Source organism: Choloepus didactylus, chromosome 12, assembly GCF_015220235.1.
Source record: "Choloepus didactylus isolate mChoDid1 chromosome 12, mChoDid1.pri, whole genome shotgun sequence".
Taxonomy (NCBI): domain Eukaryota; kingdom Metazoa; phylum Chordata; class Mammalia; order Pilosa; family Megalonychidae; genus Choloepus; species Choloepus didactylus.
Genome location: NC_051318.1, coordinates 99,553,094 through 99,572,043, shown reverse-complemented (window position 1 = coordinate 99,572,043; position 18,950 = coordinate 99,553,094). Strand labels below are relative to the sequence as shown.

General features: G+C 39.5%; 1 pseudogene; it reads left to right on the top strand.

The window, feature by feature from the left end:
• Positions 1–2,346: 2,346 nt before the first annotated feature.
• Positions 2,347–17,784, top strand: LOC119507087 (annotated as a pseudogene).
• The last annotated feature ends 1,166 nt before the right edge of the window (positions 17,785–18,950 follow it).

Below are 18,950 nucleotides of genomic sequence, written 5' to 3'. Positions count from 1 at the left end.
AAAACACAGCAAAGAGCAAATTTTATAAAGCTTACAAATACTGTCAACATAAACTCCTGAAGAAGAGCACAATTGTTTTACTAACTAAATGTCTAAATCACCTCTCTAATGCTCTCATCTCTACATTTTTGGCTGCCTACTTTTTTAAAATGCAGTTTTATTGCTATATATTCAGATACCATATAATTTGTCCAAAGTGTACACTCAATGGCTCATAGTATCATCATATAGTTGTGCATTCATCACCACAATCAATTTTAGAACACGTGTGTTCTAGTTTGCTAATGCTGCCAGAATGCAAAACACTAGAAATGGATTGGCTTGTATAAAGGGGGGTTTATTTGGTTACACAGTTACAGTCTTAAGGCCATGAAATATCCAAGGTAACGCATCAACAATCGGGTACCTTCAGTGGAGGATGGCCAGTGGTGTCCAGAAAACCTCTGTTAGCTGGGAAGGCACGTGGCTTGCATCTGCTCCAGAGTTCTGGTTTCAAAATGACTTTCTCCCAGGACGTTCCTCTCTAGGCTGCAGCTTCACTCCACAATGTCACTCTCAGTTGCTCTTGGGGCATTTGTCCTCTCTTAGCTTCTCTGGAGCAAGAGTCTGCTTTCAATGGCCATCTTCAAACTGTCTCTCATCTGCAGCTACTCTCTCAGCTTCTGTGCATTCTTCAAAGTGTCCCTCTTGGCTGTAGCTCCTCTTCAAAATGTCACTCACAGCTGCACTGAGTTCCTTCTGTTTGTCAGCTCATTTATATGGCTCCAGTGATTTAATTTAGACCCACCCTGAATGGGTGGGGTAATACCTCCATAGAAATTATCCAATCAGAGTCATCACCCACAGTTGGGTGGGGCACATCTCCACAGAAACACTCAAAGAATTACAATCTAATCAATTACAATCTAATATGTCTGCCCACACAAGATTACATCAAAGATAATGGCATTTTGGGGGACATAATACATTCAAACAGGCACAATCTGCATTACTCCAAAATTAAGAAAAAAAGAAAAAGAAAAAGAATACCCAAAACATCCCATTGCCCTTATGCCCCCCTATTATTTATATATTTTTTTGTCTTTATATTATTACTTATCTGCCCATACATTGGACAAAGGGACTGTTAGTTACCAGGATTTCACAGTTACACAGTCACATGATAAAAACTACATAGTTATACAATCATCTTCAAAAATCACATCTACTGTATTACAGTTCAACAGACTCAGGTATTTCCTTCCAGTTATTCTAATACACTAGAAACTAAAAAGGAATATCTATATAATGCATAAGAATAACCTCTAGAATGACCTCTTGACTCTATTCAAAATCTCTTAGCCATTGAAACTTTATTTTATTGCATTTCTTTTCCCCTTTTTGGTCAAGAAGATGTTCTCAATCCCATGATGCTGGGTCCAGGCTCATCCCTGGGTCCAGGCTCATCCCTTGCATTTATTTTTAAAAATTTTCTGCCCCAAATACTCTGGGATGTATTGGGATATTACATTAACCTGTACAGAATTACAAGATCTCATTCTCTATTCTAGATTCCATGTAATTATATTCTTTAAGTAAACTGACCATACAGGTTAAATTAGAGAGTGTGCCACAGAGAATATAAATTTTGTACCTAATAAACATCTCTTAAATAACAGTTAAAACTCAGAAATAGATGTGACTGCTGTAAGAGCTTATAATCTAGGAACTTTTACGATGAGTCTTACTGAACTTTCTGTCCTCCTGCGTCATCGATTTCCCAATCTCTGCCCCTGTTCTATCCCCTGATAACCCATGCTCTTGAATTCAATTCTCAGTGTTTGCTCATTTAGTTAGTTTGTATTAGTGAGGCCTTATGATATTTGTCCTTGCACTTCTGGCTAATTTCACTCAACATAATGTCCTCAAGGTTCATTCACTTCGTTGCATGCCTCACAAGGCTGCCTACTTTTTAATCACCCGTTTATGTAATAATAATCTTTGTATTATCATTTTTATGGAGAAGAGAACGTGAATTGTCTTTTCTTTAGCATGATTGGAATCTGTTTTTCATTACTGATAATTTAGAAAAGTTTCCTTCTACTTCACAACTCATGATTTGGAGTGTCTTGCAAGTGTTTAGGATCCTTATCTCATTTGGGAAATCCTGTACCAAGTTTCTTCATAAGTGAACTGTAAGAGTTCAGGGCATGAGCAGTATATCTCTGACAGGAGAGAAGCTTCCAATCGCTCTGAACCCAAATCTCCACTAACAGTTTCACAACAGTTTTATAGATGTGAAGTCATGTGAAGCTGATTGGAACAGATCAGAATGTTCCACAGATTAGCTTCTGGCTCTGTATTTCAAGCCCTGCTTCTTTTCCAGTGCCCATGTAATTCTGGTGCCAGGAGCAGTAGGACACGTTCATAAAGCAATACGACTTCTAACTCTGAGTCTTCATATCACGATTATCAGGTAAGTCAGCACATTGGATGGTGGGAGAATGCCTGGCAATCATTGCTACATCAGGACAGCTAGCAACAATGTAAGTATAAGCAGAACCGCTGCAAACCCCATAAATACATCCCATGCAACCTTCACTACATGTATACCCCAACTCAACTTCCCTTTAGCCATATCCCAAAAGTGCCTGTGGTCATTCCGGCATGACCCAGCATGAGGGGGAAATGTGACAAAAGGACAGTTGGTATGAAAAGACCCAGTGGTTGACCGGTTGCAGTTCAGATATCTTGGGTTGGAAATTTTACAAAAATATGCTACCATGTGAATACATTGTCAGCGCCTTTCCCAGGGAGTGCAACAGCCTTTGCAAATGAGGTAACCTGCAGCTTCAAAACTGTTTATCAAATGAAATACATAACTGAATGAATAAGTGAATTTAATAAATTGAAAGAGCAAAGGAGTGTTCTAGGCATTGGAATTTTCCAGTTGAGAGTCTTCAAAGATCTGACAAAGGTAGTCTGACAGTCTGGGTCTCTGAATTCCCAGTTCAATTCTCTCTCACTATTCTTGATGTGTGGAAAGTGTAGAAACCAGCATGTATAGTTTCTTTGGGTGTCATTTGTTCCTTCAAATTAAATTAAAAGAAAAAATCTCTATTGTGCACATGCTGTCCACTCTTTAAGTTCTTAATTTGATTGCCAAATAAACACACCACCCACTATGAAGCTATCTTACCAAAAAAATTTGACCTTAATCTGATCAAGCCTCTAAACTCAGCTACCAATTTACAAGAAATATTGAGGACAGAGGAACTTACTAACCAACATCACAGGGATTCAGTCTACAAAATCCAGTCTGTAGGAGACCCTCTGGGACAAATAACCCAACTTCAACATACAAATTGCAAAGAAAGAAAAAAGAGAGAGCTAAGGAAGGAAATAATAGCTTAAAAGAGATTTAAATGGCTTATCAATTAATTGCAATATGTGGACTGTTTTTGAATCCTGATTTTTTAAGTGTAAAAAAAATTACAGCAACTATGAAACAACTGGATTTTGAACAATGACTTTTCAAATATGAAAAGTTACATATTTGATGGTAACTTTTATAGGCATGATAGTGGCATTTGTGTTAATAAAAAAATGAGACCTTATCTTTTAGAATTCATAGTGGAAAAAATAAAATTGTCCAGTGGAAAATAGTACATATAATGACCAGCATCTTTCAAAATTCATTATTTTCTATTCATAAAATAATAAAAGCTAAAAGTATAACCTGCTTCCCTCCTCCTTACTCACTCTTCAAAGGTTAGCAATTTACACACACACATACTCAACATATATTTTTAACAATTGTATAACATATAATATATTTCTTTTGAATAGGACTAAATAAGAGCTGTGTAGAAATATTGAACTCCAGTTAATTATATGCATACTGAAGTTTTTAGGGGTGAAGTGTACTGATATCTGCAACTTACTTTGACATGCATCGGAACAATAAAGGGATGAAGGGATGAACAGAGGAAGTATGGCAAATCAGATAAGGGTAAAGTGTCAAATACAGAATATAGATAGTGGGTATGTGGGGACTCTAAACCTATTTCAACTTTTCTATTTTGAAATTTTTCATAATAATATGTACGGACAAAAGAAAGATTGGAAACAGGAAACTCAACTGTAGTGAGGTTGAAAAACTTGAGGTGTCCCAGCCAGATTTGGGCTCCGACCTTTCCGAGTGCCAAGCCTGGGCCCTTAACCAGTAGGTGTAGCACACCTCCTAAGCAGTCCAACAACTCGCACTCATGTCCCATTTTCCCTTTTGCACACACACAGGGCTGGTGTTGTTACCCACGTTTTACAGATGGAGAAACAAATACTTTTGGCTGGGAAGTGGGAGCATATTTCCCCTCTGTGCTAGTTCATCTTTCCGGGTATAACGTGTAGAAAGATTATGCTTTCGAGTCTGATCAGCCTGCATTCGAAAACTGGTCCCGAATAAACTTGTTTTAGGACCTTGGACAGAGGAACAAAAAGTAACTGTCTGGAAGATAAAATGGTGATTGTGAGCTCACAGTCTTCACTTCTTGACCCTGCCAAACTTTGGAGTAAGAGGAAATTCAACCTTCACCTAACAGGGCTTTGGGTCCTCAGAACTTGGCAGGTTCACTTAAAACAAGAAGATGTAGGGGATGGTGAGAGAAAAAGCCTTGTTTGGCTCATCTGATAAGACCCTACTCAAAGGGTGGGTATAAGAATTAAATGAGGTGTGTCTAATGACTGATACACTGTAGCAATACATTGTTTGTATTTATTTAACAACTTTAATGAAACACAATTGACAGACACGAAATCGCATATATTTAAAGTGTACAATTCAATATGTTTTCATATATATATATATACATATACACCCATGAAACAACCATCATGACACTCAGAATAATGAATTGATCAATTGCCCCAAAAAGTTTCCTCCTGTCCATCTGTAATTAGTTTCTTTGCCTCTCTCTGTCCTCAACCCCCTTTGTCCCCAGACAACCATTGATCTGCTTTCTGATACCATAGATTAGTTTTACTCTTCTAGAATTTTATGTAAGTGTTGTAAAAATATATGTTATGTCATATGTACCCTTTTTTGGGTGGAGGGGAGGGGTCTGGTTTCCTTGACTCAGCCTAATTATTTTGAGATTCATTCCATATTGTTTTCTGTATCAATAGTTCATTCCTTTTCATTTCTGAGTAGTATTCCTGCTTTTGGGGGCTATCATAATTTGTATATCCATTCATTTGTTGATCCCTATTTGGGATTGAGACTTGTTTTGTGACCCAACATGTGATCTATCCTGGAGAATGATCCATGGGCACATGAGAAGAATGTATATCCTGCTGTTCTGAAGTGCTATGCTCTGTATATGTCTGTTAAGTCTAGTTCATTTATCATATTATTCAAGTTCTCTTTCCTTATTGATCTTATGTCTAGATGTTCCATTGATGACAGTGGTGTATTGAAGTCTCTCAACTTTTATTGTAGAGACATCGATTTCTCCCTTCAGTTTTGCCAGTGTTTGTCTCATGTGTCTTGGGTACTGTGGTTAGGTGCATAAATATTTACCACTATTTCTTCTTGGTGGATTGCCCCTTTTAGTAATAGTGTCCTTTGTCTCTTATAACATTTTTGCACTTAAATCTATTTTGTCCAGTATAGTATAGCTACCCAGTTTCTTTTTTTGGTTACTGTTTGCATGGAATATCTTTTTCCAAATGTTCACTTTCAAATTATTTGTGTCTTTGGGTCTAAAGTGAGTCTCTTGTAGACAGGCATATAGATGGAGCATACTTTTTATTCATTCTGAAAATCTGTGTCTTTTGACTGGAAAGTTTAATCCACTAACATTTAATGTTATTACTGTAAAGGCAGTACTTACTTCAACCATTTTAGCCTTTGGTTTTTGTATGTCATATCTTACTGTTGTCTCTTCTTATCTGTTTACTTACCCTTACTGACAATCTTCATTTCTACACTGTCTTCCAAGCCTCTCTCTTTTGTCTTTTCTTTTCAGTCTGCAAAACTCCCTTAAGTATTTCTGATAGGATAGATCTCTTGTTGATGTACTTTCTCAATTTCTGTTCATCTCTGAATATTTAAAATGCTATCTAATATTTGAAGGACAGTTTGTCAGAAAAAGAATTCTTGGCTAGCAGTGTTTCTCTTTCAGTACCTTAAATATATCATGCCTGTCTTGCCTCCATGGTTTCTGCTGAGAAATTGGTACTTAATCTTACTGCTGTCTCCTTGTATGTGCAAAATTGCTTTTCTCTTGCTGCTTTCAGAATTCTCCATCTTTGGCATTTGACATTCTATTAGTGTATTTCTTGGAGTAGGTCTATTAGAATTTATTCTGTTTTGAGTATGTTGTGCTTCCTGTATATTTATGTTTTTCATAAGAGTTGGGAACATTTCAGCCATTATTTTCACAAATATTCTTAAAACTTAGAGAACATTGAAACTGTTGGAGATGACTGATTATACAGCCTCCTGACTGTTACCATTGTTCAAATTTTAACCATTAAATTACCATTCACATTTGGAATCTCAGATTGTTTAACTTTAGATGTTGAAATGTTTTGTGTGTGGGTTTGTGAAGAAGTGTACTTTAAAAGGAGCTTGTATCCTTTAAGGTGCTGGAGAAACCATATGCTGCAGCATTGTCCATTTCCCATCATTACTGTGTTACATATTATCCATGCCTGAGTATTTTCCTAAGGTACCAATTCTAGAAACAGCTACCCATGTATTTATCACTACTCATGAAACACTTGCTGGTTCCAATGAAGTCTACGTCATTTAATAAATGTAAAAAAGTCACATTCTTGACTTATTTATTTTTTATTCTTATTTTAAAAATTTTATGAGTGTTCTAGTTTGCCAATGCTGCCTTGATGCAAAATACCAGAAATGGATTGGCTTTTATAAAAGCGGGTTTATTTGGTTACAAGGTTACAGTCTTAAGGTCATAAAGTGTCCATCAACAAAGTATACCTTCACTGGAGTGTGGCCAATGGCAACTGGAAAACCTCTGTTAGCTGGGAAGGCATGTGGCAGGCGTCTGCTCCAAGTTCTCTTTCCAAAATGGCTTTCTCCCAGGACGTTCCTCTCTAGGCTGCAGCTCCTCTTCAAAATGTCACTCTCAGTTACTCTTGGGGCATTTGTCCTCTCTTAGCTTCTCCAGAGCAAGAGTCTGCTTTCAACGGCCATCTTCAAACTGTCTCTCCTCTGCAGCTTCTCTCTCAGCTTCTGTGTGTTCTTCAAAGTGTCCCTCTTTGCTGTGGCTCCTCTTCAAAATGTCACTCTCAGCTGCACTGAGTTCCTTTGTCAGCTCATTTATATGGCTCCACTGATTTAATTTAGACCCACCCTATATGGGTGGGGTAACACCTCCATGGAAATTATCCAATCAGAGTCATCACCCACAGTTGGGTGGGGCACATCTCCACAGAAACTCTCAAAGAATTACAATCTAATCAACACTGATACATCTGCCCACACAAGATTACATCAAAGATCATGGCATTTTGAGGGACATAATACATCCAAACTGGCACAATGAGGGCCATGATAATAATGTTTATTTCAGTACCAGTGAATTGAGGGGATTAAAAACAAAGGCTTAGCGATTCAATACTGTCTCTAAATTAATCTCTATTGCTTCAGTCACAGATGCATGTACCTCATCAGGAGGCAATGTATCATAGTGGTTAAGAACTGGGATTAATCAGAAAGAAAAACAATCACATGTAGACATGTCCAAGCTTTTAGCTATTAACACCATACATTAGGAAGGTGCCCTAAGGGTTTAAAATGCCACTTGTCATCAGTGATTTCCTGAAGAGAACCTGCCAGGACACACAGCACCAGGGCTGATTATCCACTCTCACCCCGAGAGAATTTCAGGCTGAACCCCATCCTGCCTCCTGGACTGTTTTCCAGTCCCCACTGGTAGTGCAAAGCCTCCCAGTCATCCCAGCAACCTGTCTTTGTGTTGCCACACCTGTCCTCCAATCTGACGCAAGGTAAATCACCTCATCCCACACCTTGCAGTATCTCCTGGAACTCCTCTCTATGCTCTTAAACTCTCCCATAGCCTCCATATCTTCTCTTGCCTTCACTGAAATCTGACCATCCCCAGTGAACCTGTGGCACCCAGGCAGTGTCCTCCACACTTGCAATTGCAATTTCCAATTCCTCCTCCCTCCTACAAAACCCCTGGCTCTTCTGAAGATCAGGTGATCTGACCTCCTCCACTTCCCCCATCCTTGAATCTGCTTTTTACCTCTTGGCCATGCTGCCCCATTCAGGAAAGACTAGACTTCCACAGCTAGCTTCCTGCCCTCCTCTCCCTCCCAGCTCCTGTCATATCATCCTCACTCATTCTGAGTGACATCAACATTGATTGGCTGGAACCACCTAACACCTACATGGTTGGACCATTCAATACTCTGCCTCTTTGGTCTTTAACTGAAGTCTCTGTTGACCTTTTCCTCCATGCTCTCTCAGCCACCCACTCATATGGTCTCATCCTTGAGATTACTGGAAGTGGCTCCATCTCTGAAATCATTTTGAGTCATCTTACCCTCTGATCACCACCCCTTTACCTTCCAGGTCACTTGATCAAGTGGCCCCACTACCATATTTCTTCAACCTGAACAAAGTGTCAGTGCACTGGCTCCATCACAACTTGGCATGCATCGGCTCCCTCATGACGTACGTCATTCTCCTCCTGGTCCCACCTGGATTTCGTGATCCATCCTTAGAGTTGCTCTACTGTCCTATCTCCCTTCTTCCAGGGCAAGTCCCCAACCCTTTCATTGCCCTTTCATTGTGTCTTCTTGGTTCCTGAATCGAAGCAGCCGAATGTTGCTGGAGAAAAATCACACCTGGATCTACCTGGTTTCACTTAAAAAAAAAATACTTTTATTGACATAAAACATGCTTGTAGAAAAGTATAAAAAAGTGAACAGCTTAGGGGTGATAAAAATGCCTTGGAACTAGATAGAGGTGATGGTTTTACAACATCGTGAATATACTAAATTCCATTGAATTGTACCTTTTAAAATGGATAATGGCTAATTTTATGTTATGTGAATTTTACCTCCATTAAAAAAGTGAAGAACTCAGTTGCCACAAAGTAAATACACTCATGTAGCCATGAACTGGGTCAAGAAATGAAATATTACCAGCAGCCCCAGAACCCCTCTTCATGCCCATTTCCAATTACCCACCCCCCATCTTGTCCAAAAGTAACCATTATTTTGTGTCTGGGTGCTTTGCCCAACATTATGTTTTAGAGATTCATCCATGTTATGCAAATAACTGTAATTCATTCATTTTCAGCACTGTATATATTCTTTTTTTCTACTGTCTCACAATTTATTTAACCATTCTCTTGTTGATGGGTATTTGGATTATTTCCAGTTAAAGCTACTATGAATAATGCTGCTATGACATTCTTGTACATGACTTTTGGTGCCAGTGTGCAATACTTTATGTTGATTTTACACCCAGGAGTGGAATTGATGAATACAGGGTGTATGTTTTGATCAGCAGATAGACTCTCTTATCTTTTAAAATACATTTCTCTCCAGCTACGTCCCCATTTCTCAGTTCCCCATTCACAGTAAAATCTCTCCAAAGGCTGCCTCTATTCTTTGTCTCCCATTTTTCATGTTCACTTGTTCTTGTTTAATTCTCTGCCTGCTTTTCTTTCATAATTTCTCATTCATTTTTAATAGCTATTAGGCTTTTATTTTCCTCTTTGTGCATCTAAAGCATACTTATTGTGATAGATTGACTTATGTACCCCACAAATCCTGTTCTCAATCTTAATCCATTCCTGTGGGTGTGAACCCTTTTGATGAGGTTATTTTTTGTTAAGGTGTGGCCAAAAGAATCAGGAAGGGTCTTAACCCTAATACTAGAGACCTTTGGGAGATAGCCACAGAGAGAGAAGCATGGAGGTCAACGGAACCTGGAGGAGAAAGAAGACGCCACCATTTGCATTGCCATGGGATGGAAAAGCCAAGGACCAAGGATCACCAGCAGCCAGCCCCAGAAAGCCGCCGTCTTGTGGGAGAAAGCATCATCTTGTTGATGCCTTGATATTTGCCTTCTCCTGGCCTCAAAACCATGAGCCAACAAATTCTCATAGTTTAAGCTGACACCCATTGTATGGTACATGCTTTAGTCGCCAAGAAACTAAAACACTTATTTAAAAACTCATTGTCACACTACCCCTGGCTATGAAGAAGAGAAAACTAAGGAGAAGTCTGGGACTGGGGAACCAGGAGTCCTGGCTCTTCCCTGTGCACTGAACCCCTTGCCCAGTGAGAATAATGGGTCCCCCATTTGAGACCCCATTGCCTGGCTGTGGCCTGGGGGCAGGAGCCACCCTCCTGGCCCTTTGGCCCCTTCAGATTCCATGCCACCCCATGTGAGGCAGCATCTACAGCCAATGCCATGAGCTGCTGCTATTAGGAATCCCCTCAAAAGGAAGTTAAAATGCAGTCAATCAGGGTTTAAAGTCAAACTCCAAATCAGGCAAAAAGGAGTCTGAGAATGTACAATTCTGTGCACCCTACCTCCAACCACCAGCAGGACATGAGCTGCCAAGGCAGGATCCTTCCCAAGGTTCAGGTAGGGGTGACTGCAGAGGACAGGGGACTGGAAGATCCTCCAGGATGGCAGAACTTAGTGTGGCCATTCTGGCTGACCAAGGAACTTAGCACATGCCTAGGAAACAAGAAGGGGTGACCTGGAGCTCTTGGGGATTGGATCTCTCCTGACCACACAGGCCATGAGTGTTCCCCATTGCTCGAAATGGCTCTCAGACTCCATCAGTGGTTTCCAAGCTCAACCCACTCATGAAGAGCTTCTGCAGCTCTTCGGGCTCTTTGGAAGACTCTAACTTGAACTTGAAGGTGTTGGGAGAAAAGATGATAAGATGCTTCCTTGGTGGTGTCCACGGGCAGAAAAACGTGTCTCTTCCTTTTTAAGATTCTACTATTAATATGACAAATGTCCTACCCTTAGTCTTAGGCCTCTTCATTCAAATTCTAGAAAAGCAGCCTGATTTCTTTTTCTCCAATTTTATCAATATTCTTGGAGACTGTCCTGGTCAAAGCCAAGTTCATTAACAAGGCATACTCTTAACTGGCCAACTCAGTGAATATTTTGAAGAACAAGAACCTGTCACATCTATTTCACAAATGCATCCGAAGTCATGCTTTTCAACTGGAAAGAGTGCTTTGGGAATTACATAATGGTATGTAGAAACCTGAACAGGCTCTACTCACGAGGAAAATATGTGATTTATCTAAGTATAGTAAATACTTCAGAGTTTAGATTGCAGGGTAGGAATTTCTCATGTAAACAGTAGCAACAACTATCCCTATAGAAAAATTTCTAAGCATGAAAGAAAATCAAATTTTTCTGAAGGTCACTGGCTCAGTAATATCTTCACCCCTTGGTTTGCAGGGTAGAAGACGGAAGAAATATGAGAAACATCCTTATAACACTTTCTCTTCTCTCATATCCTCTCCCTTATCATTAAAAAAATGTACTGCAAACTGAAAATCAAGACCAACTAGACATACTAAAGCCATCAAGTCTTGCAAATTTAAATCATGATACATATGTTACCAGAAAAAAAAAATTTAAGATACCCTAGGACTGTACAACACAGTGAACCCGAATGTAAACTATAAACAATAGTTAATAGTACAATTATAGTAAGACTGTCTTATCAATTGTAACAAAGGTACCACACTAATGCAAATTGTTAATAATGGGGAGAACGGTATGGGGACTTTGTATTTGCTGCATGTTTTTCTGTAAACCTCTGACTTCTCTAATAAAAAAATTATATTAAAAAATTTTAAATCATGGCAATTCAGTAAGTCTGGATTGGTGAACCTCCTCTCTCTGGGTCTGAGAGTCCCTAAAGTTGTCCAGACTTCTGTGTCAGTACTGCTTCAAGGACAACTTACCAACAGGGTCTTTATTTTATTTTATTATTTTTTTTTATGCAAAATCTTTTTTTTTTAATTTTTTATTTATTTTTTTAATCTTCATTTTATTGAGATATATTCACATACCATGCAGTCATACAAAACAAATAGTACTTTCGATTGTTTACAGTACCATTACATAGTTGTACATTCATCACCTAAATCAATCCCTGACACCTTCATTAGCACACACACAAAAATAACAAGAATAATAATTAGAGTGAAAAAGAGCAATTGAAGTAAAAAAGAACACTGGGTACCTTTGTCTGTTTGTTTCCTTCCCCTATTTTTCTACTCATCCATCCATAAACTAGACAAAGGGGAGTGTGGTCCTTATGGCTTTCCCAGTCCCATTGTCACCCCTCATAAGCTACATTTTTATACAATTGTCTTCGAGATTCATGGGTTCTGGATTGTAGTTTGATAGTTTCAGGTATCCACCACCAGCTACCCCAATTCTTAAGAACCTAAAAAGGGTTGTCTAAATTGTGCATAAGAGTGCCCACCAGAGTGACCTCTCGGCTCCTTTTGGAATCTCTCTGCCACTGAAGCTTATTTCATTTCCTTTCACATCCCCCTTTTGGTCAAGAAGATGTTCTCTGTCCCACGATGCCGGGTCTACATTCCTCCCCGGGAGTCATATTGCACGTTGCCAGGGAGATTCACTCCCCTGGGTGTCTGATCCCACGTAGGGGGGAGGGCAGTGATTTCACCTTTCAAGTTGGCTTAGCTAGAGAGACAGGGCCACATCTGAGCAACAAAGAGGCATTCGGGAGGAGGCTCTTAGGCACAACCATAGGGAGGCCTAGCCTCTCCTTTGCAGCAACCGTCTTCCCAAGGGTAAAACCTGTGGTAGAGGGCTCAGCCCATCAAACCACCAGTCCCCTATGTCTGTGGTCATGTTAGCAACCATGGAGGTGGGGTAGGCCAATATCCCTGCATTCTCCACAGGCTCCTCAAGGGGGCACTACATCTTTTTATTTCCTTGTTTTTCTTTTTTTTTTTTTTTTTTAACTTTTTTCCCTTTTTAAAATCAACTGTATGAAAAAAAAAAAAAAAAAAACATACAATAAAAGAACATTTCAAAGAGACCATAACAAGGGAGTAAGAAAAAGACAACTAACCTAAGATAACTGCTTTACTTCCAACATGTTCCTACTTTACCCCAAGAAAGTTACCTAATATAGCAACATTTCCCAACAGTGTCTTTAAATGAAGAATTTAAAGCCTCTTTGAGAAGAAAACAATGCAGTCAAGTGAAATGGATTTGCATCTCCTTAGCCCCCGTCCTTTCACCTACAGAACAAGAGGTACTTGAGATGCCTGAAAACATATTGTTTTTAAACTGAAAACAGCTCCATCATTTCAAAAACGAGTAGAAAGGATGTTTGCCCAGAAAAAAAATGTAGTCAGGACATTACATTCTGACCTAGGTGCAGTGAGGATTAGATTTTCCTGTCTCTTCTTCCAATTTATATTTGTTTTCAGCCCCCTCCTCTAAACCGCTGATTAATACTTGTTTTCTCAGGATTGTGGTTTCGTGTTCTTTGGCTATCATTGCCTGTCAAAGCTGTTTGTGTACAGTGCCTCTGTAAGATGACTCTAGGAATGTTTGCCCTTCTTTTGGATAGGAGCAAGATTTTTCTTTCTATTTTTTCACCTCCGTGAAGCTGATTCAATTTGAACTCAATGAACTTTCAGTCTCTGGGTTCCTTTAATTTTAATCTATTTAGACCTCATCTCAATCAGCACAAGCCCACAAGCCAGAGCTGGACGTTGGGTCTGGATTGTTGACTCGCACTGCTTGGTCACAGGGTTAGCTTGGGAAAAATGGTTCTCACTTCCAGACCCTTGTGAAAATCGTTGTGAGCAAGAAGCACCAGGTGATAGAATCATGAACCTCTCAAGACAAGTCCAACTACTTTGAGGGAGTGAATAGTCTCAGGTACACAGGATTGGATCAGAATTAATCATAATCCTATTTATGAAGTACTTTCCTCAATGGTCCTTGGGATATCTTCCATTAGATATTATATAGATACAGATACACAGATACAAATTACATAAAGATATCGATAAGGACTCATGAATCCACCATCTAAAGCAGAAGCTAAGTCCTTAACAATAACTTACATCCAACCACATGACTTCCTGCCCCATCCTGTCCAACTGTTTTTCCCAACTCAAGATAGTCATCAACCTGAATTCCAGGTCAACCATTTTCTCACTTTCCTTTTTATATAGTTTAACTACTTCCATTTGTGTTTCTAAAATTGAAATATTTCTATCTTAGTCATTCTGAACTTTGTAAAAAGGTTATTGTCCTCTATGGAACTTTTCAGGGATTACTTTTCCAATTTATTGTTATATTATTAAGAGTCAGCCATATTTTTGTGTGTTGTTATGGTTCATTCATTTTGACTGCTGAATAGTATTCCATTGTGTGAATTTATGTTCTTTCTCCCATAGCTAGGTTTTTGGGTTGTTTGCATGTTTTTTTTCCTTGCAATTTTATTGAGATATAGTCACTTACCATACAATCATCCAAAGTGTACAATCTGTTGTTCACAGATCTGTTGACAAAGGCTTCATGGAAGTCACCAATTGCTTTTCAATGCCACACAATGAGTCTGAAGATGAGGTGGCTGTTGACATGGAATCTTCTGAGAACATGTATGAATTGCACAAGAAGGTCTCTCCAAATGAGCTCATCCTGGGCTGGTACACTACAGGCCATGACATCACAGAGCACTCTGCGCTGATCCATGAATACTACAGCCAGGAGGCCCCCGACCCCACTCACCTCACTGTGGACACAAGCCTCCAGAATGGGTGCATGAGCATTACTGCCTCTGTCAGCACTTTAATGGGTATCCCTGGGAAGCCATGTGGGTGATGTTCACATCTCTGACAGTAAAATATGCATATTATGACACCACATGCATTGGAGTTGGCCTGATCATGAAGACCTGCTGTAGCCCAACCAGGTGATTGGACTCTCAAGTGACTTAAAGCAAGTTGGAGTAGCATCAGCTCTCATCCAGGACATCTTAAGCACAGTGTTGCAATATGCAGAGGATGTACTGTCTGCAAAGTTATCAGCTGACAATACTGTGGGCCGTTCCTTTTTTTTCTCTTTTTTTCCTTTTAATTCAGTTTTGTTGAGATCTATTCACATACCATACAATGATCCATGGTGTACAATCAACTGTTCACAGTACCATCATATAGTTGTGCATTCATCACCCCAATCTATTTTTCAACATTTTCCTTACACCAGAAAGAATAAGAATAAAAAAAAAATAAATAAAAAAGAACACCCAAATCTTCCCCCCCATCCCACCCTATTTTTCATTTAGTTTTTGTTCCCATTTATCTACTCAGACATCCATACACAGGATAAAGAGAGTGTGATCCACAAAGTTTTCACAATCACACTGTCACCCATTGTAATACAAATATCTTCAAGAGTCAAAGCTACTGGGTTGGAGTTTGGTAGTTTCAGGTATTTACTTCTAGCTATTCCAATACATTAAAACCTAAAAAGGGTTATCTATATAGTGCATAAGAATGTCTACCAGAGTGACCTCTCAACTCCATTTGAAATCTCTCAGCCACTGAAGCTTTATTTTGTTTCATTTCACATCCCTCTTTTGGTCAAGAAGATGTTCTCAATCCCATGATGCCAGGTCCAGACTCATCCCTGGGAGTCATATCCCACATTGCCAGGGAGATTTACACCCCTGGGAGTCGGGTCCCACATAGGGGGAGGGCAGTGAAATCACCTTCCAAGGTGGCTTAGTTAGAGAGAGAGAGAGAGGGCCACATCTGAGCAACAAAGAGGCACTCAGGGTTAGACTCTTAGGCACAATTATAAGCAGGTTTCAGCTTCTTCTTTGCAGTAACAAACTTCACAGGGGCAAGTCCCGAGATAGAGGGCTCAGAATGTCAAGTCGTCAGTCCCCAATGTTTGTGAGAACATCAGCAACAATCCAGGTGAGGAAGTCCAACACCTCTGTATCCTCCCCCAGCTCCTCAGGGGGGCCTGAATATATGTATTTATTCTCCACCCAAATTACTTTGGGATGTGTTGCTATTTCACTCTAACCTATACAGACCTACCATATCTCATTTCCTATTCAAAGTTCCATGTAATTGTGGTGTTTGAACAAACTGACTGTAGAGTTATATTGTTTAGAAAATATAGATCCTACACCAAATAAACATCTCTTCCCTTGGTCTCACACGGAAGTCAAAGTTTTAACACACACTCAGTTTCAACCTTTACCCTTTGGCCCGATTTGCTCTAGCCTTAACCAGGTCTGCTTCATTCATATCTCTAATTGAAGTCTGGGCTCTTTTTCAGCTTTTTTTTTTTTTTTTTTTTAGCAGTTGCTGTATGTGTTAATACTGACATTCATATCTGCCGAGCTCTAGCTCTGAGTTTCGGGTGTCACACAGATACCCAGTGTTCCAGAGACCAGTCAGGTTATACACCAAGGGATCAACATCTCCGAGTTTAGAGACAGCCATTACAATTCAGGAATAGATTTGACTGCTGTATGAGCTTACAATCTAGGGACCATTACAATAATCATTGTCTTGTTAGCTGTACTCTAAGATTCAGTTCTCAGTTTACACATTGTAATTAGTCCATATTGGTGAGGCATTATAGTGTTTGCCTTTGTTTCTGGTGTACTTCGCTCAACACGCTGCCTACAGGATCCATTCACCTCCTTGCATGTCTCACAACTTCACTCCTTCTCGTAGTTGCTCATATATTCACATAACATACAATAATCCACAGTGTACAATCAGTTGTTCACAGTATCATCATACAGTTGTATTTTTATCACCACAGTCAGCACTTGAACATATTGATTACTATGAAAAAGTTTTTTTTTTTTTTTGGTGAATAATAAAAAAGATAATAATAAAAAGAAAAATAAAGTGTCATACAATATATTAGTAAGGACAGAAAACAACACCTCTACCAAGAATCCCAAATCCCTCCCCTATATCCCCCTCTCATACATATCCAGCTTTGGTATATTGCCTTTGCTACATTTAATGGAAACATATTACAATGTTACTGTTGACCACAGACTACAGTTTGCTTTGATTATGTTTTTTTTCCCAAATGCCATCCCTTTTTCAACACCTTGCATGGTTGACATTCATTTGTTCTCCCACATGTGAGAACATTTTTATATTTGTACATTTAGTAACAGTCATTGGCCACTGCAGTTTTTGCCAAATTATACAGTCCCAGTCTTCATCATCTATCTTTACCTCTGGTGTCATACATTCCCCTAACTCTTTCAGCCTTACTCACAGACGTCTTTGTTCAGTGTAGTCACAAGATTGTGCTACCTTCACACAGTATTATGCTAGCTATTTCTGGATCTATACAATCAATCCTGCTGAACATTCTGCAGCCCTTCAACATCAAATGCCCGATCTCTACCCTTTTTCTGTCTCCTGGTAGCATGTGTTATCAGCTTTTAACTCTCCAAGTTTGCTCACTAATGTTAGTTCATATTAGTGAGACCATACAGTATTTGTCCTTTTGTTTCTGGCTAACTTCACTCAACATAATGTCCTCAAGGTGTGGGCCTTTTCTTGAAGAGTCTGATTAACCAAGTACCCAAAATAGTTCCTGATGACTTTGATTCCATGCTCGTCAGCAACATCAATGACCTGCTGATGGTGACCTACCTGGCCAATCTCACGCACTCACAGATTGCCCTCAGTGAGAAACTTGTAAATCTGTGAAGGACCCCAAGCAGCGTTCCAGCCACCCTGGGCCCCAGCCCTAGGCTTCATGTAGCAAAGGAGAAACGGTATCTTGTGGTCTTGAGGCACATGGAGTCAGTCAACTGATTGTGACTAAATAAACATAGCCTACTGTTCCAGTTTGCTAATGCTGCCAGAATGCAAAACACCGAAATGGAACAGCTTTTATAAAGGGGGTTTATTTGGTTGCACAGTTACAGTCTTAAGGCCATAAAGCATCCAAGGTAATGCATCAACACTTGGGTACCTTTGGTGGAGGATGGTCAATGGCGTCCAGAAAACCTCTGTTAGCTGGGAAGGCACGTGGCTGGCATCTGCTTGCTCCCAGGTTGCATTTAAAAATGGCATTTTCCAGAATGTCAGCATCAGTCTTCAAAATGTGTCTCTAAGCTGCAGTTGCTCACTGGTCCTTCTGTCTGTGAGCTTTTTAGGGCTCCAGTGAACTAATCAAGACCCATGATGAATGGGCAGGGCCACACCTCCAGGGAAATAATCTAATTAAAGGTATTACCCACAGTTGGGTGGGTCACATCTCCATGGAAACATCCAATCAAGAGGTCTCACCCTAATCAAAAAGATTAATCAATCTGCCCCCACAAGAATGCATCAAAGAATATGGCTTTTTCTTGGGGACATAATATACATACAAACTGGCACACCTATCTTTTGTAAACAAACAGAAAATTTTTTCTACCAATGTAGTTGATCATCTTTACTTCACGTATCTCTTGCAGTATCTACTAGCTTTCCTCTCCCCTTATTTAAGTCCCTCATCCAAAACAGCTTCAAATGTAGTCTTTGTGTGGTAAATCATCTGAGGATTTCTATACCTGAGAATATTGTTTTTATCATGCACTTGATTTTTTTTTATTAAATTCAGTTTTATTGAAATACATTCACACACCATACAATCATCCATGGTATACAATCCACTGTCCACAATATGATAACATAGTTATGTGTTCATCACCACAATCTATCTCTGAACATTTTCCTTACGTCAGAAAGAACCAGAACAAGAATAAAAAATAAAAGTGAAAAAAGAACACCCAAACCATGCCCCCCATCCCACCCTATTTGTCATTCAGTTTTTGTCCCCATTTTTCTACTCATCCATCCATACACTAGATAAAGGGGGTGTGATC